The following is a 19,246-nucleotide window of genomic DNA, read 5'->3' on the forward strand; positions in this document are numbered from 1 at the left end:
TTAAAAAGTCAAATGTGAGTGTCCTTCCATGAAGGACAAATTAAATCAATTATGGTGCAACCATAAAATTAGATGCTATAAAGCCATTAAAAAGAATGAGATAGGGCTTCCCTGGTGGCACAGTGGTTGAGAATCTGCCTGCTAATGCAGGGGACACGGGTTCGAGCCCTGGTCTGGGAGGATCCCACATGCCGCAGAGCAACTAGGCCCGTGAGCCACAACTACTGAGGCTGCGCGTCTGGAGCCTGTGCTCCGCAACAAGAGAGGCTGCGACAGTGAGAGGCCCGCGCACCGCGATGAAAGAGTGGCCCCCGCTTGCCACAACTAGAGAAAGCCCTCGCACAGAAACGAAGACCCAACACAGCAAAAATAAATTAATTAATTAATAAACTCCTACCCCAACATCTTAAAAAAAAAAAAATCAGACAGCTCTGCATGTCCTGTTATGGAAAATTATCCATGGTGTTTTAACTGAAAATAGCAAAATGTAGATATGCCACTGCTGTGGAAAAGGTTAAAATAATATGTCCATATGCTTTTGTTAATGTGCAAACTATTTCTAGAAAAATACACACAAAATGACAAGAGTGCTTGCTGGTGCCCTCCTTCCACTCGTGAATCAGTGAGCAAGGGTACAAAATAGGTGGCACATTTGTAGGCTGTGATGTAAAGCAAGCGTCCCCAGCCTCCGGGCCATGGCCCGGTACCAGTCCACGGCCTGTTAGGAACCGGGCCGCACGGCAGGAGGGGAGCAGCAGGTGAGCCAGCCAGCGAAGCTTCATACGCTGCTCCCTGCCGCTCCCCATTCCTGGACCCCCAACCCCGTCCAGGGAAGAATCGTCTTCCACGAAACCGGTCCCTGGTGCCGAAAGGGTTGGGGACCGCTGATAAAGAGCTCGAAACCAAGGATAATATTGGTATTATTATTGGGTTTTTTGTTTGTTTTTTACAAGGTCTGTTTCTTCTACCTTTTGGCTCTTTTTTTCTCCAGATATCTGTACTCTATTTCCCTCATCACTTTTAAGTTTGTGCTAATAGGCTACTTCCAAATGAGGCCTGCCTTGATTTAATTTAAATCTCCATTTGCCACTTATTCCCAACACACTTTCAGAGAGTGGCATCTATAGAGAATATACTATGAATGGTCTCCCTGACACTATGGAAAGTACCACTCCCTGCTTACATAAGTAACATGGAACCAACTCAAGTATTATGCTTGCCAGTTGTCTCCCATAACTAATACATAAGCTTTCCAGGAGGAGGAATGTCTGTATCCCCTGGTCTATCCCGACACATTGAACAACCCATGGCACATAATGGGTGCGGAGTGAATACTTGTGGAACGAGTAGACAGGTGGATGGTTTTCAGTTCTGTGATGTTACAAATAACATGGGAGTGAGTGCCTGTGATGATTAACTTCACGTGCCAAGCTGACCAGCCGTTGGAATGTCCCCGCATTTGATCAAACATTATTCTGGGTATGTCTGGTGAGGGTGTTTTTCGATGAAATTCACATTTGAATTGGTAGACTGGTAGAGCAAATGGCCCTCCCTAATGTGGGTGGACCTCATCCAATCAACTGAGGATGTGAATAGAACAAAAAGACTGAGTTGGGAATTTCTCCTGCCTGACTGCTTAAGACATTGGTCTTGTCTGGCCTTTGGACTCAGACCGAAACATCAGCTTTGATTCGTTCTTGAGCCTGCTGGATTTTGAATTGGAGCTTTACACCATTGTAAGTTGCTGTAATTGGCTCTCCTGGGCCTTCAGCTTGCCAACTGCAGTTCTGGGACCTGTCAGTCTCCATAACTGCATGAGCCAATTTCTTCTCTCTCTCTGTCTCTCTCTCTCTGTCTCTCTCTCTCTGTCTCTCTCTCTCTGTCTCTGTCTCTCTCTCTCTCTCTCTCTATATATATATATATATGATTTTTTCTCTTACTGCTACTAGTTTTACCTATATAAAATTGCATTTTTTTGTGAGCCAAAAACTATTGAAATTGACAGTTTAATGTGGTCTAATCTAACAGTGACTATCTCTACAATTAAAACTCTTTGCCACTCATATTCTTTCATAAATTACTTATTCATATAATTTTGACATTTTTCTGTTAGGTCATTTCCCCCAAACCCCTCGTGGCTGCTCCCCTAATTTTGTAGTTCTTCTTTATATAAATACCTTCTCCTGATCTGTGGTTGGGCGTGCATTTTCTTTTCTCATGCAGAAATGTGTTATTTTAATGACATCAAATTTACCAGTTTTGTATGCATTGTGTTTTTATTGTCTTATTTAAGAATGTCAGCCATACCCTGAGGTCATAAATAGCCTATATTTTTGTCAGTAAGTTTTTAGAAATTTGAAAGTTTTGCTTTTTTCCATTAGGTTTGGAATCAATCTGGAAATTTTTTGGTATTCCAGAATATGGTGTGTAGTATGAAGAAGATGTCTTCTTTTTCAACGTGGATTGAAAACTTTTTCGATCATCAATTTCTCATAAGAAATATGGGTTTCTTTCTAGGGTCTCTGTTTTCTATCTCACTGGTCTATTTGCCTATCCTTGTACCAATAACATGCTTGTTAATTACTATGAGTTTACAATGAGTTTTGATAAATGAGAGGACAACTACTCCCACCTCATTTTTCTTCAAAATTTTCTTAATGTTCTTGTATTATTTTTTCTTTCAATATTTGATAGAATTCTACATTGTGTTTTCTTTTTTGTTGTTTTTTTTTTTTTTTTGCGGCACGCGGGCCTCTCACTGTTGTGGCGTCTCCCGTTGCGGAGCACAGGCTCCGGATGCACAGGCTCCGGATGCACAGGCTCGGCGGCCATGGCTCACGGGCCCAGCCGCTCTGCGGCACGTGGGATCTTCCTGGACCGGGGCTCAAACCCTTGCCTCGTGCACTGGTAGGCGGATTCTTAACCACTGCGCCACCAGGGAAGCCCCTGATATACTCTTTAAAGAAGTTCCCTTCTCTTTCTAGTTTGCCAAGACTTTTTCTTTTTAAAATCATGATTCTGTCAATTCAATCAAATCTTTTTCTTGCATCTGCTAAGAAGATCTTATAGTTTCTGTACTTTAATCTGTTTATATGGTGGATTATGTTAATGGATTTTCTAACGTTAAACTATTTGTGTATTCCTGGAATAATGCAAGGATGTTTTCCTTCCTTTTTAAAAATACACACTTCTGGTTTGGTTTTGCTAATATCTTATTTAGGATTTTTGCATCCATGTTTACAAATGAGATTGACCTGTAATTTTTCCTTCTTGTGCCGTCCTTCTCTGGTTTTGTTATCAAGTTTATTCTAGACCTGGTCCATAGCATGGGAAGCTTTTCCATGATTGTTTATAATGATTTGGGGGATGGGGTTGTGCCTCTGAGTCGTCTTTGCCTGGCATTAATTTAACTATAGCACCTTATTTTGTTTGCTGTTAGATTTGGATTTTTTTCCTCTTCTTACTTTATGTTTCATATCTGCCAAGTCTTCTCTTGTAGTTGTTCATTATGTTGTTCCTTATTTCCTGTCTTGTTCTCTTTTTTAAAAAAAATTTATTTTTGGCTGTGTTGGGTCTTTGTTGCTGCACGTGGGCTTTCTCTAGCTGCAGCGAGTAGGTGCTACTCTTCATTGCGGTGCGCGGGCTTCTCATTGCGGTGGCTTCTCTTGTTGTGGAGCACTGGCTCTAGTCGTGCAGGCTTCAGTAGTTGTGGCACACGGGGTCAGTAGTTGTGGCTCGCGGGCTCTAGAGCACAGGCTCAGTAGTTGAGTTGTGGCACACAGGCTTAGTTGCTCTGCGGCATGTGGGATCTTCCCGGACCAGGGCTCGAACCCATGTTCCCTGGACTGACAGGCAGATTCTTAACCACTGCACCACCAGGGAAGCCTTTTCCTGTCTTCTTAAAGTCTAAGGTTAATTAGTGTTTCTACCCTCCTTCGGAATGATATAAGCCCCTAGGATGCTGTAACCCTAGCAATCCCTCATTTTATATGTTGTTACCGTTGTCCAGTCTTTTAGTTGCGCTTTGTTCCCGCCCGTCCCCTAGATATTGTTGTTTAGTTACAGTTGGTGCTCATTTAGGTTTACACACAGGTGACCAGATTCTTTGTTTATCATTGCTTCTTGCTCCCATTTCTTTCTTCTAGGGTTGATTAGTTTCCCACTAAGTTCTGTAGATGTTAAATTGTTTTAGTCTCTTTGTCTTTAAACCTTTTGATTTTGTTCTTACTCTGGAATAACAGTTTACCTGAGGAGAGAATTTTAATTTGATAGTAATTTTGTGGAAGCACTTTGAAAATAATATTTCATTATCTTCTGGCCTCTATTGTGCTACTTATATTTTTCCTTTGTAGAAATTCTTTTTTTCCCCCCAGTTATTTTTAAGATTTTTTTTCTTGCCATCCTGCAATGTCATTAAAATGGGTTTAGAAATTTATTTATTTATTTTTTGATGTGGACCATTTTTTAAAGTCTTTATTGAATTTGTTACAATATTATTTCTGTTTTATGTTTTGGATTTTCAGCCCTGAGGCATGTGGGATCTTAGCTCTCTGACCAGGGATCAAACCCACACCCTCTGCATTGGAAGGCGAAGTCTTAACCACTGGACCGCCAGGGAAGTCCTTCTTTTTGTTTATATTTCTTTGGACTCATTGGGATTCAATGGATATGTGGATTCATGCCTTTCATCAACTCAGGAAACCTCTGAGCCTATTCTCTTAAAATACTGCCTTTACCTCATCATCTATATTCTTTCCTTTTCCTTTTTGTATGTATCTTGGACCTTTTTATTTTATCCACTATATCTCTTAGCCTCTTTTTCACATTTTCTATTATCATTTTGGACTCTTTCTGGTTAATTTTCTCAATGCTGTCTTGCAGATCTCTCATAATCTCTTCATTGGAACTTAATTTACTATTTAATCCTTCTTTTAAACTTGTTAGGAGGAGAGAATCTATATTTTTTTGTTTCAATAACTATTTTTAATTTCTGTAAGTTTTATCTATTTTTCAAATCTTCCTGTTCTTTTTTTGTAGTGTCTTATTCTTTCCTCATAGTTTCTATTCCTTTCTTTTTAATATCTCTCTAATAATTTTAAACATGCTTATTTCATAATCCCCTTCAGACTGTTCTTGAGGGGCTAATCCTGCTGCATGAATGGGGGTCATTTGTTCAGGTATATTATGTATTTTTAAAATTTGTGGTGGACCACTTAACCTAAAGTTTCATCTCCTGTCCTTGTGTGTCGTTAAAATCCAAGCTCCTGGTGTTTAGGTACTTACTGCTGGGTCCCTTCTCTATGGTGCCTTCAACCATGAGCATGGTCAATTCATGTGCATCTCATTCTGGGTTTCAAATTTCTCTCTATTTCTGAGGGACTTGTTTTCTTTTTCTATCTTCCTTGTATGTGTTATTTCTCTGGGTTGGTAGTACATGGCATTCTACTTTAGGTCAGTCTTCCATGTTGTCAGATCTGATAGTCAAATTTTAGAAAGAAAAAGAATTTTTTACATAAGTTCTGTATGTACATTATAGAAAAATCTAGAGGCAAAAAAATTATTCTACTTAAAGAGATAATTACTATTAGCATTATGTTAACTCTGTATCTTTCTAACCTTGTTTCTCTGTGCATATGTGTATGTGTGTGTGCAGGTGTAAATACACTAATATAGTTAAAGAGGAATTATCCTCATTGTACTATCTTATAACATGATTATTTTTACTAAAGATAATGTCAAAACATTTACATATTAATATATTCCCACTAGGTGCATTTTAAAGGCTACAAAGTATTTCATCATGATGCTGTAATGTAATTTATTCAACCAACTGTGTTGTTGAACATATAAAAAATGTTTGTGGTTATAAACGTGACTGACACAAATGACCTTAGAAGTGTATGTTTGCCTGCATCTATGTTCACTTATTTAGGGTAAGTTGCTGAAAGCAGAATAGCTGGGTAATATGAAGGTTTTTGTTATTTACTGACAAATTGAGTTGTTTTCTTCTGGAACAGTTATCAGCCAGACTCCCTTTCCTAAATTCTTGTTTTCCAGGTATCAAAGATCTAACTGACATGAACATATATTTATATGTATCTCTTCCCACAGCTATAGGCATAGCACTAGCATTTTCTCCCAAGGTCACTAAGAGGTGGTGTCTGGCATGTCTTTCCTACCTAACTCCACCCTGTCATAGTTAATAGGAGTTCCATGTGTCACACGTGCTCTGAAGTATCAGTACGTGCGCTGAAGGAGAAAGGGTTCTCTGTGATTACTTTTCAACGTGAAGAGCAGTGTACATGCCTCACATTTGTGTGCTCCATTTACTAGCATGCAGCCCCATCCTGCCTCGGTGAACTTTAATGAGGTTAACAGATGCTGTTTCTTTTATCTTCATTAGAGCCCTGCCAGGTAACAGCACCATTCTGGGGTTACTAGAACTGAAGCATAGAACAGTGATGAGATGGACTAAAATTTAGAGGAGAATATTCCTCAGGTCTTCCAGTTACAATCCAGCTATACTTTTCTCTAAAGCCATTTATGTAACGGAATGCTGTATCAGAAACCTCCCAACTGGAACTGGTTTATTATTCAAGTATTCTTTTGGTTAAATTGTAGATTATATAAAATCTTGCCATTTTTCTTGCTTAAAAACATTGAAAAGAGACATGATATGATTCTAAGAAGTTATCATTAATTTTGTTAAGTTTCATAGTAGCATTATGTCATAGAAATATATGCACATGTATTTTATTTACTTATTTATTATTTTTTTTTTTTTGCGGTACGCAGGCCTCTCACTGTTGTGGCATCTCCCGTTGCGGAGCACAGGCTCCGGACGCGCAGGCTCAGTGGCCATGGCTTACGGGCCCAGCCGCTCCGCGGCATGTGGGATCTTCCCGGACCAGGGCGCGAACCCGTGTCCCCTGCGTCGGCAGGCGGACTCTCAACCACTGCACCACCAGGGAAGTCCTATGCACGTGTATTTTAGACGGCATATCAAAGCACACGAAGTCTGGGATTTGCCTTAAAATTCAATGGCGTGGGAGGGAGGGAAGGAGAGAGGAATGGGTGGATAACTGAAGCAAGTATGGCAAAACTTTACAGGGGCCCATTACAGTATATTATTCTCACTTTGTGAACATTTGACATTTTTCATAATGTAGTAAAAAGGTGTTTTCTTTAACCTAGGGCAAGAGAGAGGAGAGGAGAGAGATTGAGAGAGAGCGATTGAGAATCCTGTTGAATCTCTGAGGTAAAAAGTCAAGGGAAACCTTTCTGACAAAGAGAGAAGCCCGGCTGCAGCCAACTTTGTCACGAATTAGCTCCCTGCTGCCATCTAAGGGCACAGATAGAGGTATGGCTGTGTCTGTGTCACTACATAGCCCACTTCCCTCCCCGCCCCCATACACATACACAATTCCCACTGCTCTAAACCTGTGCTGTAAGAATTCAATTAATTTACTTCCTTTGGTTAGGATTTAATGGTGGAAGGAATATTAAAGACCATGTAGTCTGCCCTTTCCCTGGAGTAAATGAAGAAATCAAGTGAAGCACACACATTCCTGCGCAAGCATCTTTTAAAACCTCGTTTCATTTACCCTCACCACAGTTTTGAAAGGTAAACGACGGAGATGTTTCTCTGTTTTTAGACATGACAGTGAGACCTTGTATGTGTGTATGGCAGGGGCGGGGTGGGTGGGGGATGAGTGGCTTTGCCGCTTAGAAAAGTCTAGATTGAAATGACCTATTTCCCTGAGTCTAGGCCTTTAGACGTCCATCCCAGAACTCTTCTCCTGTTGTGCTTCCTAGAGCACTAGGACTAACAAGCGCTTAAAAGAGAAGCAAAAAAGTTATTATTGCTGATAAGTGAGTAGGGAAACTTCTGATGCTGTCTTATTTAAAAAATTTAAGGCCTGAATTTTTATTCTGATATCATAAATTCCATTCAGTGGCTATAAAACTGAGAATGTTCAAGTTCAAAATGCAGTAGTGAGGGCTTCCCTGGTGGCACAGTGGTTGAGAGTCTGCCTGCCTATGCAGGGGACATGGGTTCGTGCCCCGGTCCGGGAGGGTCCCACGTGCCGCGGAGCGGCTGGGCCCGTGAGCCATGGCCGCTGGGCCTGCGCATCCGGAGCCTGTGCTCCACAACGGGAGAGGCCGCAACAGTGAGAGGCCCGTGTACCGTGAAAAAAAAAAATGCAGTAGTGAAATGGTCAAAGCTGGGTTCAGCAATTATGTTATGCTCTGGATAAAAAAAATGAGATTTTATTTATAAGACGTGCATAGCTGGGTGCCTTATATACAGAATTACAGAAATAATGTCATAATTCAAAATACATTTTCCCAAACCTACAATACTCATCTCTGACATCTCTAATACTACCTCTGCCAGTTCCCCTGACCCCCTGAAGGTTCTAAAGCTCATGTCAATTTCCCAAGTGCTTTTAGTGTTTTTCTGTCTTGTTTTTCCTAATGCTCTTTCCTTTTCTTCGAATGTCTTCTCTTTAAGTCTGAGCTTGGATTCTGCCTCCTTCGTTTTCTATGAAATCTTCCTTAGTAGCCTGACACAAGAACTCTCCCTGTTTCCTAGGGCCGCTCTAAGAAAGTAACACGAACCGTGAGAGGCTTCAGTGACGGAAATTTGCGGCACAGTTCTGAGCGCAGGATGGGCTCTTTCTGAGGCTATGAGGAGGGCTCTGCTCCAGGCCCCTCCCCTAGTTTCTCGTGGTTTGCTGGTCATCTTTGTTGTTCTTTGGCTGTGGAGGCGTCACCCCGAGTCTCTGCCTTCATATTCATATGGCACTCTCCCTGTGTGCATTTCTGTCTCCAAATTCCCCCTTTATTAAGGACACCAGGCACATTGGATTAGGCCACCCTAGTCCAGTACGACGCGATCTTAAATAATGACACCTGCAACAGCCTATTTCTAAATATGGTTACATTCCGAGGTGAAAGGGGTAAGAACTTCAACTCGTGGATTTTGGTGGAGACCACGATTCAACCCATAAAATTCCTTCTTTTGAAGTTCTTCCCCTACTTCACTTATATTTTGTTCATGGAACGTGTCACATTCTATGTGGCTGTGTTGCCTCTCCTTCTAAACTGCAAGATCCTTGAAGTCTGGTTCATCTTCATATAACCTGAAGCGCCAAGCGCAGAGGATGGATAAATGTTTGTCAGGGGCCTTACGTATTTTTCGCTATGGCTGTCATCTCTGGTACGTAGGTTGGGCTATACCTCCAAATGGCAAGAGGCAGGATTTTATTAAAATGGAGGCAATACAGACTTTTTCTCTGTACCTGTCTGCATGCAGTTACGTTTGTGTGCCCTTGTTGAAGGCAGGACAAAGTGATTGGGTTTCAAAGTCAGGCAGACGACCCAGGCTATGACAGTCCACGGCATCAGCCAGGAATATGAGGAAGGGAAGAGAGAGAGACAGAGAGGCAGAGACAGAGAGAGAAGGAAACAAGTATGCCTTTCAGAGGTCCTGCAGGGTATGAAGGGAGGGAGTGAGCATGAAAACAAAACCAATTACCGGTAACCAGGATACATGGTAAAGGGGCAAAATATCTGTGCCAGTGTCTGTGCCAGCGTCTATGCCAGCCCAAGGGTCTGGGCGACACAAGCACACGTGCCAGAAGCAAGAAGCGAATTTGATGATGAGCCAGGCCGTTGCCTTTTTCCAGAAAGCTTGCATCACTGTGAAGGAAGTCCAGCCGATCTGGGCCCCTCAGCGGGAGGAGGGGAAGCATGTGGCTGGAGCAGGGAAGGTGGCTCATCTTGCCCCCGCCAGCCTCAGCAGCCGGTGCCTGGCTCACAGAGGGGTGGCCTTCATTTGCTGTTCATTCAAAGTACTGAACTAGACAACTAGAAAAGAAGAATTAAGTCATGGTCCCTTCACTCGAGGCTTACAGATTTACAGGGAATAAAACACAGTCAAGAAAAAGTAAACAGCCATCCAGTGGTTGCCTGCTAAGTACTAGGAAGTTCCAAAGTTAGTGGGAAAGGGGGCCTCTCTGGTGAGGGAGAGTCTATCTCAAAGTGTGGTCCTTGGACGGTGGCATCCGTGTCACCGGGAGCTTGTTAGAAATGCAGCTTTTCAGGCTGCACTCCAGACTTCCTAAATCAGGGTCTCTGGAGATGGGACCAAGGAATCTGCATTTAAGCAGTGAGGGGGGTGGATTCTTAAGCTTATTGAAGTTTAGGAGGCACTGCACTTAGGAGTAGTGGGCACGATGGGAATCGAACCAGGAGGCAGGAAGGGAAAGGGGGAGATGCAGATAAAGAGTAAGTGAGTAGGAGAGTGATGTAGGGGTCTGATGGCGAACTTAAAACTTTCAAAGCCTTTGTTTAGGAACTCAGGAGTCTGCAGGAGTAGCGAACAGGGTGAGTAGGAGAGCAGCACGCATCTCTGGAATGCCAGAACTTGGCTTTATCATTTCGATTAGCATTTCCCAAAAACCTATTCCTCAGAGATGCTCCATGAAGAAAGGGTTCCAAGAGCAGATACATTTGGGAAACATTGGATTCTGTTCATGCCTCCTGGAGATTTACAGTACACGTGAGCACATTAAAGGCATTAAAATTCCTTTAAAAAAAAAAAAAGGGCTTCCCTGGTGGCGCCGTGGTTAAGAATCCGCCTGCCAATGCAGGGGACATGGGTTCAAGCCCTGGTCCAGGAAGATCCCACATGCCGCAGAGCAACTAAGCCCATGCGCCACAACTACTGAGCCTGTGCTCTAGAGCCCGCGAGCCACAGCTACTGAGCCCACGTGTCACAACTACTGAAGCCCGCACGCCTAGAGCCCGTGCTCTGCAACAAGAGAAGCCACCGCAGTGAGAAGTCCGCCCACCGCAACGAAGAGTAGCCCCCGCTCGCCGCAACTAGAGAAAGCCCATGCGCAGTAACGAAGACCCAACGCAGCCAAAAATAAAATAAAAAAAAGAAAAAGATATGTTTAACCAGTTTTGATCCTTTGCTCACTCAGCATGTGGTCTGCAGACCAGAAACATCAGCACCACCGGCAAGCTCGGTAGAAAATGCAGAATCTCAGGCTCCACTCCAGAATCAGAATCTTCATTTCACAAGGTCCCAAGGTGACTGATAACACCGATTAAAGTTTGAAAAGTGCTGGTTTAACCCGTGGAACCTCTTTTCATGGAATAAAGCACAGCTGTTCTGTGGAATTCACTTTGGAAATGCTGCTTTAGGCAACGAGAAGCCAATGATTTTGAGCAGGAAAGCACCAGGATGAGAGCAGCCTTGTCCTACACAAAGCATGCTCTCAGAACCCCCTGAAGGAGTCTTTCCCTGTCTCCTCTTCATGTTCACTCCTGGCGAGAGCTTCCTGTCTTTCTCCTCCACTGCAGGAGATCTCGTTTAGGAACAAAGCTCAACAGAGACTCTTCTGGGTAGAGCCACGGTGGCGACCTGTAAACCACTGATCCGTGAGCTGCTTGGTCTCACGAAACTCAAACGCATTTCACTGAGCTGCAAGCCCAGCCATCCAAGCGTTCAAAGCATCATTGCATCCCTGTCATTTAATGGTCTATATTTCTGTGCAGCTTTTAGGTAAGATCTCCCACAGTAGCCTTGTTGTCAGACATGGTTGTTTCATTACACTTTTATTTTTTATTGTATTTTTAAGTGTTTTTTATTTTATTTAGATTTTTTTTCTTGATGTGGACCATTTTTTAAAGTCTTTATTGAATTTGTTACCATAATGCTTCTGTTTTGGTTTTTTTTGGTTTATTTATTTATTTATTTATTTATTTTAACATCTTTATTGGAGTATAATTGCTTTACAATGGTGTGTCAGTCTCTGCTCCACAACAAAGTGAATCAGTCACACATAAACATATGTTCCCATATGTCTTCCCTCTCGCGTCTCCCTCCCTCCCTGCTTCTGTTTTATGTTTTGGTTTTTCGGCCCCAAGGCATGTAGGATCTTAGCTCCCCTTCCAGGGATGGAACCCTCACCCCCTGCACTGGACGGCGAAGTCTTAACCACTGGACCGCCAGGGAAGTCCCTACACTTTTATTTTAAAAAATAACTTTAAACATTATTGTCCTAAAATGTCATCCTGAATTATTCACTAGTTGTTGCGTGTGCTTAGTCTTTCTGAAAGCAAGAAATCTTTCTAATCCCCCTTTGAATCCCCCAACAAGAAGTTAGGGGTTTACTGAGTAACAACAAATGGCGGGAAAGCATAGGATTTCCTGGAGCCATATGAGGTGGAGATCTGGTGGTGGCACTCAAAAGAAGCCTGATTGTTCATCACATTCCAAAGGTATGAGCGAAGCAAAACCTCATTTTATTTATTTTTATTTTTTAAATAATACTTAAAAAAAATAAAATAAATTTTATTTTATAATAAATTTTTATTATATAATAATAAAATAATAAAATAAATAATATTTATTATTATATAATAATAAAATAAAATAAAAATAAAAAAATAAAATTTATTATTTTATAATAAAATAAAATAAATAAAAAAAAACTTTTAGAAATCTCATGTAATGTCTGAAACATTTATGTTAACATATTTCCATACAAATAACCTGAACAAAACCTCATTTTAAATGGGGTTAGGTGAGAAAGTGCCTCGTCATAAAAATACATTTGGTTTTTAGGATGCCATATTGTTAAAATTAGATAACTTACATTGAGTAAACGAATGCATTTTACTGGTAACAAATTTCACCACATTTACCAGTTTTAACACAGGTGGATACAGAGCTTCCATTCTCTAGTCATTCCAGGTGGATCTCTGAGTTTTCTATTCTAACTTTTAATACAGTTTTTGAGTTTTGTGTGACTTGAAGTTTTAATCTTTCTGTAAAATACGTAACTTAATTATATGTGTATCTTTTCTTCAGATACCAGATTTGATGTTAAGTGTTGTAACATAGGTGTGTAGATAGTTGCTTGGGTGAAACTGGCTTCTTTATGGAGAATATCATTCTGCATGAGGACTTAATGGATCCAAACCTGTGTCATGCCTGTGTGCATACCCAATTAAACCCTGGAAATAAAAACTGTTTTGGTGAAATAAATAAATAAAGGGGGTTAGCTGAGAAGGTGACAGTGGAAAGACACTGAGAGGACAGAAATTGTGGGCATATAGCGGCCCGTAGGAGAGACTCGGGGAGAGGGCACATCCAGGGCTAGGGACACCGCAGGTGGGGACTCACACAAACGAGCGAGGGTCAGGGCAAGAGACCCGAGAACACAGGGGGCTGCCAGAGGAGCGCTGACAAAGCCATGCGGAGTCAACCTGAAGCCAGGAAGTGGAAGACCTCAGGACGTCCCCGTCGGCATCTGCCAGCTACGCCTGCCTTTGTGTGAAAAGGAGGCCGGAACGGGGAGCAAGCTGAGGAATGGGGACCAGTTTCCTCTCTTTGTGCCCCAGTTCCCCCTCCTTTGTATACACCCTCCATCCTGAATAAACTCTGGTTCTCAGAGCTCAAATGCACAGCATTCATCCTGTGGAGAAGCAAACACCGCCCAGAAGAGCAGAGCGTTAAGGATACCCAGAGTCAAGAGGTGAGAATCCCCAAGGTAACACTTGGGGGAATCGAGTCTCTAGAAAAGAACCTATTGGCCTAATGAGGCCGACACGGAATTAAAGAAAGTTGTGGGTTCTTTCTCTCCCTCTCTCCCCATCTCCTCCTCTCTCTCTCTTTCTCTCTTTCTTTCTCTCTCTCTCCACTCCTCCCTCCCTCCCTCCCTCCCTCTTTATTCTCTCCTTTTCTTTCATCATGAGGCAGAACGTTGAGAGAAAAGCGACTCGGTGACATGGTCTTAAACACTGAAGCCGAGGCGGCCACAGTCGGGCGGGAGCGGTCCCCTCCTTGGGCATTCTGGGACTTGAGGCATTTCCTGGGCGCTTCTGCCATCTAGCGCCTCGCAGGAGGGGTCACCACGCCTGTTTATCCTGGCTTCCTCGGTAAATGTACGCATGTTGACTCAGTGTGAGAACATTCTAAAATCAACCGGCTGGAGCCGAGTACCGCAGGTTCATGGCAAATTCTGTAAAGATCGATGAAAATCTGGGAGGATACAGTCAAGTGGACCCCAAAGCGTGTGCCCACCAGCTCTTCTCCTTTCCCGGCCCGGCCTTCGCCGCCCTAGGGGTGCCCGTTGGGGAATGGGCTTAGGTAAGAAATTCCAGCACGAGAAGGCAAATCACCGCAAGAAAGGAGAAAGGGGAACCATCGGGAGCCGAGCGAGGACCGCCCCAGCCCCGCGGCGCTCGCACCCGGCTCCCCTCTCGCCGCGGCTCGGCGCGCGCAGGCCGCCCTCCCGCGCATGCGCACTGTCCGCTCGCCGCGGAGGGGTGTGACCCGCGACCCCAGGCGACCGCGGGATGCTCGGGGCGCGGCCGCCGGGCCGCCCGCACGTGCGCGCTGCCCCAGCGCCCTGGCGGCAGCGAGAATCCTTCACCACCACATCTGGCAGCTCTGTGACCGGAGGTCAAGCAGAAAATAACCTGTTTAGATTACAAATCCATTCAGTTGTTTTTAAATACAGAAAAGTTAAAAAGAAGAAAACAAAAATGTCTCGTAATCCTTGCGACCACCTTTCTGGACTTTAAGGAAAAGACAGACATGGGCTTAAAACACGCAAAACAGCATAGAAAGGTTCAAAATGAAAAGTCAATAGCCCTCCTTACCAGCAATCCCTCTTTCCAAAGGTAACCAATATTATGTTCCCCCCAAATATGTACATATTTATATATGTTTGTATTCTTACCTTTTTAATAGTTATACAATATGGATTTTTACTGATCATTCTTCTGCTCTCCCCCCCGCCCCCCTTCATAGTTCTTAGGGATATTTCCACATTTGAACATCTAAATCTAGTAATTTTTAAAGATGCATAGAGTTCCATTTGTAAAGTACCATATTTTATCTAATATAAAGAAATTTTTAAATGCTACGTTTTTGTTCAAGTGCTTGTCACTCAACTCACAAATCTAGAACACAACTAATCTACAGATCTAAGTATTCACAGCTAGGCGAGTTTTCGGCTTGGTTCTTGGTGCTCTGGAAGCAATTCATTTACAAAAGTGCCACCAAAACATCTTCGTGACGTCATTTAACTTAATGCTACCAAACATGGACCTCTTAAACCTTGGAAACAAAACTAAAATCTTCCTAGGAGTGGAAATGCTAAGTCCTAAACTATAGAACTACACTTTAAAGAGGTATTGGTAGATTTTGTTCAATTGCCCTTTTAAAAAATTGCACAAATTTATACCCTCACCAAAATGTGAATGAGGTTGAACACCTCTGTATATGTAAAATGACAGTCAGTATTTCTTTTTCTTTGAATTGCTTATTCACATCCTTTGCATTTTTCTTACTGATTCAGCTGGGCTTTATAAATGAAAGAAATTATCCTTTTGTCTGTCATTGTGTTCTGCAAATGTTTTCCCAATTTGCCTTCTGTGTTTTAACTTTGTGTTTAATTATTGGTTTGGTTTTGGTTTGGTTTTTGCAACAGAGAACTTTTAACAAATTTTACAGATTTTAACAAATTTGGCAGAGTGCTTTTATGCTTGTGGGTTGTCCATCTAATTTTGAAACGCCTTCCCCACTACAATCAATCCATCAATTAATTATATCCAGTCAATGAACTACTTACTACTACTTACAATCAATCAGTCAATCAATTCACCCATGCCTTTTATTTAAAACACACACACACACACACACACACACACACCCCTTTTATTGTTAGGAAAGTCATATGTTCAATGAAGAAAGTTTGTAAAATACATATAAGCCAAAAGAAAAGAGTCCTAATTGCCAGAGATAGTCACTATGAACATTTTTTTTTGTTTTTGTTTTTTTTGCGGTACGCGGGCCTCTCACTGTTGTGGCCTCTCCCGTTGCGGAGCACAGCCTCCGGACGCGCAGGCTCAGTGGCCATGGCTCACGGGCCCAGCAGCTCCGCGGCATGTGGGATCTTCCCGGACCGGGGCACGAACCCGTGTCCCCTGCACTGGCAGGCGGGCTCTCAACCACTGCACCACCAGGAAAGCCCACTATGAACATTTTGCCATAGAAAGTTCCAGTCTTTAATTCTGTTTGATAATTAATTAAGGCTGTGTTTTGATTATGTCAGGAGCTATAATTGTTAAATATTTAAATTATATATATATTTAATTAATTAATTTATGGCTGCGTTGGGTCTTCGTTGCTGCGCGTGGGTTCTCTCTAGTTGCAGTGAGCGGGGGCTACTCTTCCTTGCGGTGCGTGGGCTTCTCATTGCGGTGGCTTCTTTTGTTGCAGAGGATGGGCTCTGGGCGCGCGGGCTTCAGAAGTTGTGGCTCACAGGCTCTAGAGCGCAGGCTCAGTAGCTGTGGCGCATGGGCTTAGTTGCTCCGCGGCATGTGAGATCTTCCCAGACCAGGGCTCGAACCCGTGTCCCCTGCATTGGCAGGCGGATTCTTAACCACTGCGCCACCAGGGAAGTCCTTGAATTATATTTTAAAGCAGCTTTATTGAGGTATAATTGTTATGCCATAAAAATCACTCATTTAAAGTAAGTGATTTTCAGTAAAATGACAGTTGTGCAATCATCACCACAATCCAATTTTAGAACATTTTCATCACCGCAGAAAGAAGCCCTTTCTTTCTATTTGTGTCCATCTGCAGTCACTTTCCACTTTCACCGACCAGCCTAAGGCAACCGCTAATCAACTTCCTGTCTCCATGGATTTGCTTTTTCTGGACATTTCATATACATGGAGTCATACAATATGTGGGCTTTTGTGTTTGGCTTCTTTCACTTAGTATAATGTTTTTGAGGCTCAGCTATATCATAAATTGTATCAATACTTCATTGACTTTATTGCTGAATAGTAAGTAGTTCATTGGCTGGATATCACACATTTTGTCCATTTGTCAGTTGATGGACATTTGAGTTTCTTCCGCCTTTCAGCTATTCTGAATTATGCTGCTATGAACATTTGTCCACAAGTTTTTGTGTGGACACGTTTTCATTTCTCTTGGGTGTACAACTAAGAGTGCAATCGCTGGATTGTATGTAAACCCTGTGCTAGCATTTGGATTCTATTTCTTGAGGAGCTTACCGGGACCAATCTGTACCGAAAACCTCCACTGGAAAAAGGAGTCATGAGCTTTGGAGGCCTTTTCACTCAGGCCCCTTTTCCCTGAGTGACAAGACCTGTCTGGAATAATGTCTAAAGTTACAGGACTTTGCTTAGAGCTTAAGGTTACCTTTGAGTCTTACTGTAGCAGAATGTTAAGATGAATTTCTTCCTGAGTTTTGACTGAGGTACCAATGCAATGGGCATCAAACACCAAAATGAATGTGAGAATGAAACCTACATGGGCAAAATTTAGAAAAGTTCAAGGGTATAAAAGGGGAATCAGAACAGATATTTACACACCTATGTTCATAGCAGCGTTATTCACCATAGCTGAAAAGTGGAAGCAGCCCAAGTGTCCATGGATGGATGAATGGATAAACAAAAGGTGGTCTATCCATACAAGGGAATATTATTCAACCTTAAAAAGGAAGGAAAGGGCTTCCCTGGTGGCACAGTGGTTGAGAGTCTGCCTGCCGATGCAGGGGACACGGGTTCGTGCCCCGGTCCGGGAAGATCCCACGTGCCGCGGAGCGGCTGGGCCCGTGAGCCATGGCCGCTGAGCCTGTGCGTCCGGAGCCTGTGCTCCGCAACGGGAGAGGCCACAACAGTGAGAGGCCCGCGTACCGCAAAAAAAAAAAAAAAAAAAAAAAAAGGAAGGAAATTCTGACACATGCTACAACATGGATGAACCTGAAGGACATTACGCTGAGCGAAATAATCCAGACACAAAAGGACTATATGATACTACTTATAAGAGGTACCCAGAGCAGTCAGATTCATAGACACAGAAAACAGAATGGTAGGTGCCAGGGGCTGGGGGGCACGGGGGTGAGGACTTATTGTGAAAGGTACAGAGTTTCAGTTTGGGAAGATGAAAAAATTTTGGAGATGGGTGATGGTGATGGTTGCACAACAATGTGATTGTACTTAATACAGTTGAACTGTACACCTAAAAATGGTAAAATGTACGTTATGTATATTACAATAATCAAAAAAGAAAAAGGGGGATCAGAGTGTGTCCAGAGGAGGGGGCTTCATGCCATGCCCTATCTCCAAATCTGCTCCCACCACCCCGCCCAAGGTTAGGGTCAGGAGTTTCATGGGGTCACTCTGAGAGCTCCACGTGTGTTTACTGAAGTTGGAGCCCATTTGGAACAGGGTCTGACACTTCCTAGGAAATGTAGAGGGTGAGAGGCAGGTTCACTACCAGTGGCGGAGTCAGGTCTGTGCTGAGGCCTTGGGAGCTTCAAGGCCAAGGATCCCTGAGTATGTCCTGCTGACCGGAGTGGGCCACACAGGGACAGAGCTGTCAGGAGGTGTTTATAAGTCCTGCCCAGGAGAAGCTTCTGGAAAAAGTCTGCAGCTGCATGAAACTGTGTGGAGTGGACAGGGCAGCAGCCTGGGGGAACAGAGTGCAGGATTCAAAGCATGAGAATTAGGTGAGAGGCCTCAGGAATTAAAACAAAAGCTCGTGAAATGGATTCTTGGAAGAAAGAGTTTGCTTTCACTATGTGTCAGGCCCAGAGGACAGGAAGCCACCCACCAGGGAAAATCCACTCCCCTGCAGGGCGGAGCTCCAGCTGCAGCTGGTGAACGAGCAGAGGAGGTTATCACACCTTCCTTCCCAAATCGGAGGCCTGGCTCAGTTAAGCAAGGGAGAAAGGGAGGACTCTGAACGGGGGCTGAAATCTTTGTCCATCTCTTACCGTGGACACAGATTACTAAACACCTTGGCTTTGTGATGTAACAGTGTACAGCCGTCTGTGATTGAAGAGTGAGCAGAGGGGTCATGGGCTCTGGCCATGTCTCCATGCAGAGATGGGGGAAGCTACTTCCATAAATGTAGTTTGAAGGCACCATGGGAGACAAAATAAATAAGTAAAATAAAGGTGTGTATTGTATATATGGACCACATCTTCTTTGTCCATTCATCTGTCGATGGGCATTTAGGTTGCTTCCATGTCCCGACTATTGTAAATAGAGCTGCAATGAACACTGGGGTGCATGACTCTTTTTGAATTATGGTTTTCTCAGGGTATATGCCCAGTAGTGGGATTGCTGGGTCGTATTGTAGTTCTATTTTTAGTTTTTTAAGGAACCTCCATACTGTTCT

The 19,246-nt window shown here is 43.1% G+C and overlaps 1 protein-coding gene across 1 annotated transcript in view; it reads left to right on the forward strand.

Annotated features, from left to right (window-relative positions):
• TSNAX (translin associated factor X) overlaps positions 1-10,602 on the forward strand; it is a 54,699-nt gene extending 44,097 nt beyond the window's left edge. Inside the window, exons 7-8 of the transcript XR_003430245.1 lie at positions 7,195-7,360; positions 8,597-10,602. The gene's annotated coding sequence lies outside the window, so the exon portion shown is untranslated. The remainder of the gene's footprint in view (positions 1-7,194; positions 7,361-8,596) is intronic.
• Positions 10,603-19,246: the final 8,644 nt, after the last annotated feature.

This window comes from Aethalodelphis obliquidens, unplaced genomic scaffold (assembly GCF_003676395.1).
Source record: "Aethalodelphis obliquidens isolate GAN/ISIS:26980383/991018 unplaced genomic scaffold, ASM367639v1 scaffold87, whole genome shotgun sequence".
Classification (NCBI taxonomy): Eukaryota; Metazoa; Chordata; class Mammalia; order Artiodactyla; family Delphinidae; genus Aethalodelphis; species Aethalodelphis obliquidens.